Here is a 12,345-nt window from a genome sequence, read left to right as displayed (position 1 = left end):
CCCCACTCCCCCTCCCCCAATATACAAGAGTAAGACTTCATTTTGAGCTATTATGCAATCACCTGTATACACAACAAAACACATGCACATCAGGACAAAACTATCTTTTAAATAAAATTTAAAAATGCTAGTATTAATGTTTGATTTTTAGTATATAATTTTTTTTTCTGGTTCCAAGATGGCAAACCCTCTTCCCAAAAGGAGTACTTCTGGAGACAAGAGGAGGGACTTCTGGTGGCAAAGGTCAGGGGTTAGGGGCAGGACTTCTGATCCCAAGATGGTAACAAGGGGATGGGGCACCTGTCAAGGGGCAGAGATATCCTTGTGGCCCTCGACAGCTTACCAAAACTCATTAAGCTCCCCTCCAGCTGAAATCATTGCCCACCCCCAGACTAGACAAGCATTGACTGGGTTGATCTAGTTGGGGATAGTCCTGTTTTCAGCAGGGAGTTGAACTAGATGACCTCCTTAGGTCCCTTCCAACCCTAATTTTCTATGATTTTACATTAGCACAGTACAATATGAATTCAGCAGGTGAGGCAGAAGAGAATGGGCAAAATGGGGCTTGTGAAAACCCAAATGCATATTGTTATATACACATCTTGTTCTTTTAGCCAGCACTTAAGAGGTGCTGACCGCTACTCCATGGTTGACATTGAATTATTTTTTGCACTTAAAGCAGGGGTTCAGTCTCTGACACATTAAAAACAGCATAGAACACATCTTCTGAGAATTTATGCATATACCCTTTAAATATCTTAAGTTAAAATGGATTAAACTAAAGACTTAAAGAAATCTGACATCCATGTCAATCTTTACTTTGTTCTGCATGCATTTAAGAATGATAAAAAAAAAACAGATTTTCAAACTTAGCTAAAAGTAATTGATTTATCTGATGATGCATGCAGACAGTTCAGCATCTCAGGTAACTTGAGTGAAGCCACTGAGACATTGGAAATAATTCAGCCAGTCACCACTCTCCCTTTCCAGCTAATATGAATATTAAAACTCTATTGTTTTTTTTTGTTTTGTTTAATAGCTCAGTTGCATGAGACTGTGTGCACTTAGCAGCAGTTCTCACTGGTGGATTTCTTGGATGAACTACCACTGCTCTCTAAAGTGTTCTGGTCATACATCAACTTAGGTGTCAGTCGCTGAAAGGTTTTACATGGTATTCCACACCAAGGCAGTGCTGCTTTAGCAGATGGGAACAGAATGACTATAGGGGTCTCTTACAGATATCAGCATTCAGGATCTGAGCTATTTTCACATACGTAGCCCTTGAAATCAGTAAATCAATTGCCACTAAAGACCAAGCTCACTAGTACACGTGGTATATATACTAAGCATATAAACATTTTACTTTTCAGAAAATACATATTAAGCATGGGGAAGATGTAGCTGCATCTGCTTGTGAAAGTTTCTCTATTTGCAATTTCAGTTCTGAGCATAAGCGACTTCTGGCAGGTGCCAATCAATGAGTCTCTGAGTTCTCAGCTGCACATACAAAATTTGAGATATGCAAAAACTTTAAGGAAAGTTTCAGGGCTTTAAGTTACTTGCTAATTGATCTCAATGATTACATAACAACCATTAGCATTCCTCATCCTATTTATGCCTTCACTTGCACCTGGTAAATGGCTTCAAAAGGCTCACTTTTTTCCACTCAGCCTCTATAACAATAAGGAATGTTAGCAGAGAAAAGCTGTCTTCATTATTACCCCAATGTATCTTCTTGAAGGCAACTCATGCTACACAGAACAGTTCATCATCATTATTTTTTTCACAGAGTTCTCACACAGCCTTGGGAATGCAGCCTCTCATCCCCTCTCCTGCCCCAAGCCACAGCCATTTCCCTTTTGATCTTCCTTTGGGAACCCAGCATTATCATTTCCTACTTGGCAGGCAATGTTGCTGTTTAAAAAAGGAATTTTTGCTCCCTGAAACAGAACATAACTCCCAAACCAATAATGCCTGGTGCAGGCAGGCATACAGGGAGTCTAAGTTCTGCTATTTCAGTACTGAAGCAATGGGCTTAAAAATCTTAATATGGTTGTGTCAAAGATCTGGTCCATAGGGCTGACAGAAGGGGCAGGAATTCAGGAGCAGGGTGAATAGGGATGGGGGCCTGCTGCCAAATTCCTAGCAACAGAGCCCCTGTGGTAACCCATGTCAGTAGTGGGAGGACGGCAAGGGCTGCGTTAACCCCTATGCTACCACCACTAGCCTACCACAACTGCTGCTGCTTGGCCCACAAGAAGCTCTGCAGTCCAGATCCAGCCCTGCTTTTCAAGGTAGTGCAACCCATCCCTTTTTTATGTGAAGGGAGTTGAACCATACTGGAGCCTAAACATTTTGCAGTCTGACAGAATCTTCAAGGTGGGTGGATAAGATCAGCAAAATGATTCAGGTGTGTAGAAATGTTGATGATTTTAGCATGCAGCTTATACAGTGAGCCTAATCCAAGGAAAAATGTAAATCAGAATGCAGGACATTTTTTTTTTTACTTTCAATAAATAGGGTACTGAAAGCAGTCCAGGAGACTGAGAAAATGTCTCTCTAATGAAGATGTAATGACTGCTCTGTCAGGCATTGCACAGCTACCACATTTGGACCTATTTGTCAGAACTGGAGTCTGAGATGGCACGGTGTTTCAGAATGAAAAAATAGCCACTTTCCAGACACCCATGTGTTCTTTCCAGAAGAGGACAGTCTCTTTTCTCACAACCACCAAAACCATTATCTCCTCACCAGTTGAGACAAACGCTGCACCACTCTGGATGGGTGGGAATAAGTATGGGGGTCTTCCTGAACTGAGAAGGTTGATCAATGAGGATTTGGGCAATTAGTAAACCCAATACTATGTGGCAAGATGATTAGATGTGAAGTGAGAATCTGATAGCCTGTGGAGCAGAGTGACCACTATGGCTTTTTGATTCCAGCAAGAGCCTCCTGGCCAAAGAGGCTGTTTTTAAATGGAACTCCCTTTACTTTAGCTGCTGCAATTAAATGTACAACTCAGTCTGTTGCCAAATGGTAGGAACAGAATAGTCCAGAACTGTCCAAGAGCTGGCACTCTGTGGCCTGCATCTGTCCAAGAGCAGTCCAATAACTGGCACCAAGAGCTGTCCAGAGCTGACACCCAATGGCCTGCATCTGTCCAAGAGTTGTCCGGAGTTGGCACCCTGTGGCCTGTATCTGACCTCGGGGTGGTTAATGTCCAACTCACAAGCTTCTGCACAGCTGCTGCTCCCCATATTGCTCTGACTGCTGCTGTGGCAGCAGCTGGGATCTCTGAGGCAAGGTGAGCTAGCACAATAGGAAGCCTGATGAGCTTGCTGCCCAAGTGGCAGGGGGTGGGGAGTGGGAAGGGAGGCTTGCATTCCTCATGCAGTCTGCTTACACACTAGTGGCAGCAGCACTTGGCCACTGAATCAACATGGACCAACCACCTATTCTGTTTTTTAGATCTGCTCTGAGCAGACTTTGCTGATATGCTGCTGAAAAATGGCAAGCCTTGCCTGCTCTAGTACTCCTGCCTTTCATACTGCTGGACTACAAACAGCGAAGTGCTCTCAAATGGTCAGTAATATGCTTGTTATGGAGCAGCCCTAATAGAAGCCATCAGGACCCAATCTATGTCCTTCTTTAAGGGGTACAGGCTCATTCTAACCCACCTCTAACAGCTGAGGTGTTAATAGCTGTAGCCTGTATAGTTGCCAAGCAAAGAGAGTCTGGTTGAAAGCCTTCACACAACTGGCAGGCATCAAAGTGGAGGATAGGCACTTCCCAGGGGAACAGATTATGGGCCACATTATAAAACAGGAGGACAAGCTGTCAAGCCTGAGGGTAAGACAAAAATGGGGAAAGAGTTATGCTTTGGCAGCAGCACATCATCGATGCTCAGGCTTAAGAAGGGGGCAACTACAGACAGTTGAGAAGACAGCCCTGAAGAGCAATAAGTGCTGGAAAAGGTCAGCTGACAGTCTGGATGGGATACTGCTTTACCTGCAAAAGGAGAAAACCACCATGCTAGTAGTGTCGAACTGTATAGTCAGGGGAAAGCTGAAACAGCAAGATTTCTCTAACTAATGGAGCCCTGGCAAAACCAGCACAAGGTCCTAATCAAGTGGGGCTGAAAAGAAGTTTACCTTAATCGAAAAGATGCTCCTCCAAAAAAGAATAAAAGTTATTTTACAGTTAGGAACATTACACAGAGTTATGAAGGTGTAAGCAGATGACTGCAGGGGAAAATATGTCATCAGTTGTAACAGGATACTCCACAGGAGCCAGTCTAGATGAAGGAAGACCCTTATTACAAGAATCTGCACCCAAGTGTACCTAAATTGTTCAATGGAACAGACTTGTCCACCACCATTTCATTTGCTTTATTTCTGCCTCTTTACTAATTCTAATTCTGACCCTCCCCAACCATCTATTTGCTAATTTCCATTTTTCTCCTCTCAGTCGGTTATCTAAATCTGCCTCCTCAGTTGGGCTTTTTGGAATACTCATTCCGTTGTTCACAAAACCATTGTTTACATAACAATGGTTAAATATATATAAATACACAATTTTCTTTCCTGAAGGAGCTGTTTCTGTTTGGTCTGGAGGCACTGGACTCAATTATATAGGCTCAGTTCCCTTCCCTTTGCAATAAGTACACTGAATCGGTAGTGTATTCTGGACTTACTCATGGCCCATCCTGAGATACAAATTTTTAAGCAGAAGCCCCCACTGCAATCAGTGAAGCATTGTACCACAAAGTATCAAGTGCATTATTTGGTTATAAATGCTTGTCAAATAACAGAGAATTTGCAGCACTTCCTAATGTTATGATTAAGCCTTCCCATAAAATTAGTGTATATTCACATTGACAGTGGTCAAATCACTGTTACTGCAGTTTTCATCAGGGTTTAATTTTATGCTTGAAATTTGTCAGCCTGCTAGGCATGCTGGGAACTGTCTTTAAACTTCAAGAGGGAATTCCATAAAAGACTCCAAATAGGATTAATTTCATGTAAGTGGCAGATTTTATTACTTTTGATTTCCCAAATTAATCCCTCCTATAAAATTACGCATTCCATTTTATGTCTTTGCAGCAGGGATTAATTCTGATCCAATGACTCTGACTTGTTTGTCACTCAGCACAGAGTACTCATCCAAAAAAGCACTGAACAAGTTTTGACTGATTCACCATCTGTTAGATCCAGAGGATATGACCAATTAAGTCAGTCAGTGGCTGAATCCATCCCAATCTGTGTTCACTTCCATTTACAACTCTAGATAAAAACAATTTTGCATTGTGTGCCCCTCACTGGGTATATATTGTTAAGAGTCATGAACATCAGCTTTAAACCTCCTCCCTGAACAACAGATGACTTTTTTACTTCCTATGACTGATTTTGCTGCTCAGTTTTCACCTTGGTAAGGTGAGGACTTGTATTTAAACAGCTTTGGATCACCAGACATTTTTGTAAAAGTATAGGGTGCTATAGCAACAGGGTTGTCTAAGAACCCATCTTAATCACCATTTGGCTGTATTTCACCAAACTGTGAATAATTGGTATTCTATTTCTAAAAAGTTTTTAGGGGGGAAAGAGATTCCTAGGCAGAGGTGGAAATATGGGTTTGATCTAACAGTATTCTTTACCTCTTTAAAGAGCTGAGCTGTGTAAATCAGATTAGTTAATGAGTAATATAATCTAGGTTTTTTAACTAAACTTGATTTTATTGTATGTGAATTGTTTTATGTATGTTTTTATATATACTGGATGACAGCGGTTTGAAGGGGTGGTTAATATTTGTCCCCAAGAACATTGAGGTCGCTGAGAGATGACCCGGTGGTCTGCTGTGCCTATTTGCAGCGTTTAGAGAAGCTTCTGTTTGGCAGATAGGACATAAAGGTCGTTTTGGCATATGTTTGCTTTTGGATACAGCATATCAAGAGCAGTGTTTCTTTGGAGAGCTGTATCATGTGGGCAGAGTTGTTTCGAGTCTTAGATTTTTATAGTGCCAAGTGTTATAATAATGTGGGTTTTAAAAAAATTGTAGAACATAAAAATGACTTGATAAAAGCTGTAACCTCAGGAAGTATCAATTCAAGCCTGGAAAGATTAAAACAAAATCCTCAAATGTTGAAACAGTAAGAGACTTTTGCTTTTGATCTTTCAGATATGCTCACCCCAGTTTTTAATATAGTGCCTCTAAGCTAGGTGACCAAATTTAACCTATGAAACCTTGAATGGGGCTCTAGGTACTCAATTAACAGTTCAATGAGCCTATTTGAAACCTGGATTATTTGTTCCTACACTTATTGGCTGTTCCAATCATGGTTTTATTGTATGAAAAATAAAACTAAACAGCCTCATTAACAACACAGAAGTAGCAGAATAAATGCAAACTACATTGTGTCGTTACCTTTGAAGATTCTTAAAGGCTAAATTTAAACTCTATGGGCGCGTGCAGATGAGTGTGATCATACTGCACAGTCCAGCGTTCTCCGTGCTGCAAGGACATGCTGCCTGAGTGTACACTGTTCTGGTTTTTTTTTCTGTGGGTTTTTCTGAACCCTGGATATCCAGGATATCCTAACCTTAAACTAATCAAACTATCCCTTCTTCTGAAATTCAGCTGTCTGGTAGCTGGTCCTGGTAATGTAACTTCTATTTTACAGTTCTGAAGACTGATTTTAACTCTAGCTAAAAACGTTAACTTAGGTGTGGAAATAACTTTTAGGGAAGCACTGATACACTGTCAAGATGTTCAAGAAGGCTAGGTTTTGTTTTATGAATCTGAAAAAGAGATGACCATTTAATTCTAACAACAGCAGGCCTAATGAAAACAACACCTTTCGATTATTTTTTGCCTAGTGCATTGTGTGATTTTTTTTAATCTACCACTACATAATATATGGTATAGCAAATGAATGTACATTTCAATAACTTTAGATTTGGTTTCACTCAAATTTTAAACTGGTTAATACAGTCCTAGGCCTTAGGTTATTAGTAAAGCTTCTAGTTTCTTTTTCCTTTAGAAAAATAGGCGTTATGTGATGATGCACCACACCATCTGCACCCTCATTTTCAAAATCTTAGATCTGCCCATGGCTACTAGGTATCTTAAAATTATCCAGATTTTAGCCCAGTTTGGTAAAGTTATAAGCAACTGAAGACCACTTGTAATGGGAAGTGGTTGGCAATACACACAATGAAATATAGCAGATCTGCCTTTTACACTGGGAACATAGCACCTCCTTGGTTTGTCAACTTCTTCCTGTAATTGATATCTTTCAGACCACTTAAAGACTTACCCAATTCCATTATGGCTACTGCCCCCACCCCCTTATTCCTTGTTTAAATGTGATTAAGATTTTTCATTTATTAACTGCTTATGCACACAGTTGACAAGCTCTTATTAACTTGATTACTTGTTATTGATAATGTTATAATCTTTTGTATGTTGAAGCACTTTACTGACATCCTTGGTATTACTATTCCCTTTTTTACTGGTCGGTGGAGGGTCTGGGTGGGAGGAATGAGATATGGATGGAAAGGACTTGCCTCAGGTCCTCTGACAGCCCAGTGGGAGAAGCTAGAAGTAGGATCCGTTTCATGAGTCCCATTTCAATGACAGAAGCTTTGCCATGTGTTCACTTTATTGTCTTTTTGAGCAGGGCTGGGCCACTGGAGGCTGGAGGTATACAGGGCAGTTATGTACGACTGAAGCTATAGAGAATTTGCAGGGGGCGGGAGGGGGTGGGGCGTTAAGAAGGAATGGGGCCGTAGTTATTCAAGCTAACAAAATGGTGGTCCCTAAGATACTGCTGGCTACCAGTCTTCATGACTAGACAGACAATGTTATACGGGGTTTAGATGTCAAATAATTGTGGTACTTTTTATGGGCAAGTATCTTCTTTTCATGGAGACTGGAAAACAGTTGCAGGAAGAGAACAGAAGTTTGGGCTTGCTTAACTTCCCATTAATTCCAATCGATTTCTTAGTCTTAGCTCTTGACTTTACTTTCTAGCCAGTGTTTTCCTGAAAAAACAGTGACCTTTAAAAATCCTTCCTACCACCTCCACTATTGATCCATATTAACAACTTTAAATGCAGTTTAAATGTTTTGGTCTTGGAATATAGAGACCAGATTTGAGTTTTGCAGAGGGCTCTTGTGCCTTTCTTTTCTTACAAAGTCCTGATTGATAAATATCTATTACAGTTGTTGATGACATGTAGGGGGTACAACGTGTAGCCCCTGAGATTGGCCATGCACCTCCTGGAAGTGCCAGCCAGAAGTGCACTTCCTGTTTCACCACTGGCTCAGATATCGGCTGCTGGGGAACCGCCCCCCCATCAGTGATCTGGTGCCGCCCAGACTTGGGAGGCACCAGTTGCCAATGATTATAGTTATCCTTTGGTGAGTAAATTTTGTGTAATTCTATGCTCACCAAAAGCTCAGAAAAACCCTCTACTATATATAACATGAGGAAGCTCATAAGAACTCTAGTTGTTGTTACTGTCGGTAACCAAGAAATGCTTTTTATACTTCATTGTTATGCTACAGGTATAAGTATAAAACAATAAAATATTGTTTGTTAATCTTACCATTCTTGTTCAGTGAAGTGAGTATTACCTTGATCCCCTTTCCGCTGACATACATGGTATTTCTAAACTTAGGGAGTAACTGCGCTTCTAGCAAAGTAACTCTGGTACCTGGAGCAGAGCAGAGAGCCTAAGTTTAGGGCATCTCTGCACTGACTAACAAAAATGTACCTTTAGGAAACTAAAGCTGTAAGCAGTTTTGCACATGTCAGGCAATATAAAATCCCAGTAGCTCAGGAGCAAAGGAGAAACTTGTTTCACTTGCAGTATATGTTTAGGGTTCTACAGCATTTTCTGTCTAGGTGCATTTATCATTAAGGAACACTGTGTACGGATCCTTCCCAATTTTCATAAACTCTCTTTGGGGTAGAGAGAGAGACAGTAAAGGTTTAAGAACCTAAATAGTAAATACAGGTGAGTGACCCCATTCTTGAAGGGATGAAAGGAGAATCTAAACCACTGATGTGCATGCAGTTGAACAAAGGTGAGCATAAGGCGAACCACACATGGTCCAAATCATGTTATTGCCTGTATTTTAAAATACATGGCATCCATTTGGGACTGGCATTCAAGTCCCATTTCCTGATCAGGTGCAAACAGAGAAAGCCCAAGAAAAAGCAGACAGATCATAATTTTAGTTCTTTCAAAGCTGAACAGAAACACAATACCTATAAAATTGATAGATATGTTGTGTCTTGATTTAAATCAGCTAGGTGACTCAACCAGGATGTTTCTCTTTCAATCTGTTTTTTTGGAATTGGATGTCAAACATTATGTCATACTAAAATGCTCTCTCTATATGTCATATTATAAATAATATGAACTTTTATATTTTCTCTCTGTATGTAGATACTCATAAGGCACCAACTACCTCAGAGTAAAGGCATTGAACAAAGATTATACAAGACAAGGCGAATTACGCTGAAGACAGGTCAGTTCTCCATCCTTCTCATTGGTTTAGTGACTGGCTTCTATTTTATTTCTGTGCCTGAGTTTTTGCCTGCTTTTGCTCTCCAGGGAATACTGGTAGTTTAAAAGGGCGAGTGTTGCATCGTGATTTGAAAAGAGATGACTTTTTTATCTCCGTGGGGAAAGTGTTAAAAAGCTTTTGGCCAGCTAAGATGAAAGATATTTCATTGGCTCTCAAGCATATAACTGGACTGCATTAACTAACTTAAAAAATGACTACATCTTCTGGGTTAGGTGCTAGAAAGAGAGGTGGGGGATGGCCGTGGTAAGGACCAACTGTTGTCATCAGACGAACTGTAACCGTATAGATTATAGCAAGAGTTTGGGTTGAATACTTTATGCTCAAAGCAGTCTCCTGCATTTATGATTTGGAGTCTATATATGAGACCAGAATAAACAAACAGGGCAACAGACTGAGCTACCTCTGAAACATTCAAGACTGTGACGGTTTTGCATTCCAAGCTATGCTATTGCTGGAGAGCTCCTGGCTCTGTGGAGGACTGTTCAGAGCAGAACAGAACTTCAGACCCTGATTTTGCAATCTGAGCTATGTAGCTGCCTCCTTGTTCTAGGCCTCCATGGAGGCTCAAATGATTTTGCAGAGGAAAAAGGGGTTGTCTGTACAGATCAGCCTATATGATCCAAACTCTGGTTTGCAACCATTCGATGTTAACATCTGTTAAATCTGTAGACCCCGTTCATATGTGGCCCTTGCTTTTCCCTTGCTAATATCATACCTGCCAAGCAAAATTATGTGGACACTTGCAAACACTTGGGGACTACAACTACTTTCATTAATTGGATAAATGAAAGAAATGATTACTCCTTACCTTTTAATTCAACAGTCACTGTCCACAATTGTATCTGTCCATTGATATCTGGACCCCAGCTAACACCTAATCACTTGGACTTCTCCATCTAGGTAGGCCACTAGTACAAAGAAGCCAGTGATAAAATTTTTCACTGATTTCCCCAAGATGCTAGGTCAGGTCCTTAAGAAAGTAGCTTGCTGGTGGGCTTGCTGCAACAAGTAGCTTGCTGTTGCTCTTTACGGGGCAACAGTGGGCATGTCTACATGTGTGCTTTAAAGTGCATTAGCCTATTTTAATGAGCATTAAACATCACTAGAAAAATGTGCTCTTTAGTTAATGCCCATTAAAATAGGCTAATGTGCATTGTGTCACTTGAAAACTGTGCTCTTTAGTTAATGTACATTAAGACAGGCTAATGCACATTTTCCTAGTACCTCACAACTGCAGGCGCTTATAAATGTGTCCCAGGAGTAAGAGGTGGGGCATAGGCAACAGGTGGGGGGTGCACCAGGGTGCACGTGCCCCCCTAATGGCTGACACTGATGCTGTCAGCAGGGCTGGTGTCCCCCCTGACAGGGCTGCCTCCGTCAGTGGCTTCTGTGGGTGCCCCCCCAGATTTAGGAGGCACCAGTCGCTCATGGTAGGGGGGTATGCTTTAATTAAAGCAGCTTGAGAGCCACTCTAATTAAAATGCCCAGAGCATCTCATGTATGTGTCCCCATGTTGAAAAATAGCAGTGATGGCTCTTTAATTCAAGTTTATCAAGTGAACTGTACTTAAAGCACCCCCACCATCACGTTTCAGCATGAGGACACTGATACAGTAGGTGCTGGAGTCTGGTAATTACTAGGCTCCAGCAGACTTGATTACAGGGAGTCCTGGGACTTATGACACAAGTGGTTCCTGAAAACAGGATCTTAAGTCAAAACATTGTAACTCAGAACCAATTTTCCCATAGGAAACAATGTTCTAAATAGGGGATCAGTTCCTGAAACAAGGCCTGATTCCCTATTTTTACCAAAAATAACCCAGAATTTTTTACTCAATCAATTATAGATGACTAATATGGCTACATTAATGTATTTATATTGTAAATAGTAACCATATTGATTTAGAAGGACTTCTCTGAGGTGACTTTGCTGGACTTTTTGAAGGGCTCTTGGCTGGAGTCTTCTCAGGAGTCTTGGCTGCAGGTTCTTCTGGAGTCTTGTCTGCTTTCTTAAAGAAAGTGTCCAAGCAAGTTTGGACAGATGTTCTCGGGGAAGATGGGCAACACAGCAAACAAGTTCACTGGCGCAACATGGGATCAAACGTTGTAGTCAGAAAGTTGAAACAGGGCATCAATTTATAAACTTCGTAAGTGCAAAACGTTGAGGACTGCCTGTAATTAATGAGCAATTACAGTCCACGGGAGCAGCATCCCCACTGTGTATAGGCACCTACAGGTACTAGATTTAAAGCACATTAACGCACTTGTAGATGTACCCAGTCTGTCAGACAACAGGCTTCTTTTCCCCGCCTGGATGAGCCGGCAGGAGGCTCGCTAGAGACATTTCAAACACACTTCTAACCGCCGGGAGGCACAGCTCTCCTAGCAACCCAACCCAACCCAACAGCGGCAACATCCCCTTCTGTGGAGACCTTCAGGCGGGCGAAGACAGCCTTTCCGCTGGGGCATTTATTTGAGTGGGGCGGAGCCGGCGGGCACCAGGCGCTGGAGCAGCTCTGACCCCCGGCGTCCTGCCCGGCGCCGGGCAGCGGCTTCACGCCGGCGGGGCGCATGCGCCCTGAACCGCGGGGCGGGGACACAGCCCTCCGGCCCGCCTTCGGCTCAAACTCCGCCCGGGCTCCGGCAGCGGCGGTCGCGAGCAGGACGATGCGGCCGGGCTAAGCTGAGCTGAGCGCGGGGCGGGTGGGCGGCCCCATGTCCCGGCGCGGCAGCGGTCATGCGGAGTACACGC

This window comes from Crocodylus porosus, unplaced genomic scaffold (genome assembly GCF_001723895.1).
Source record: "Crocodylus porosus isolate Cpor-Errol unplaced genomic scaffold, CroPor_comp1, whole genome shotgun sequence".
Classification (NCBI taxonomy): domain Eukaryota; kingdom Metazoa; phylum Chordata; order Crocodylia; family Crocodylidae; genus Crocodylus; species Crocodylus porosus.
This window is presented reverse-complemented; position numbering follows the sequence as displayed.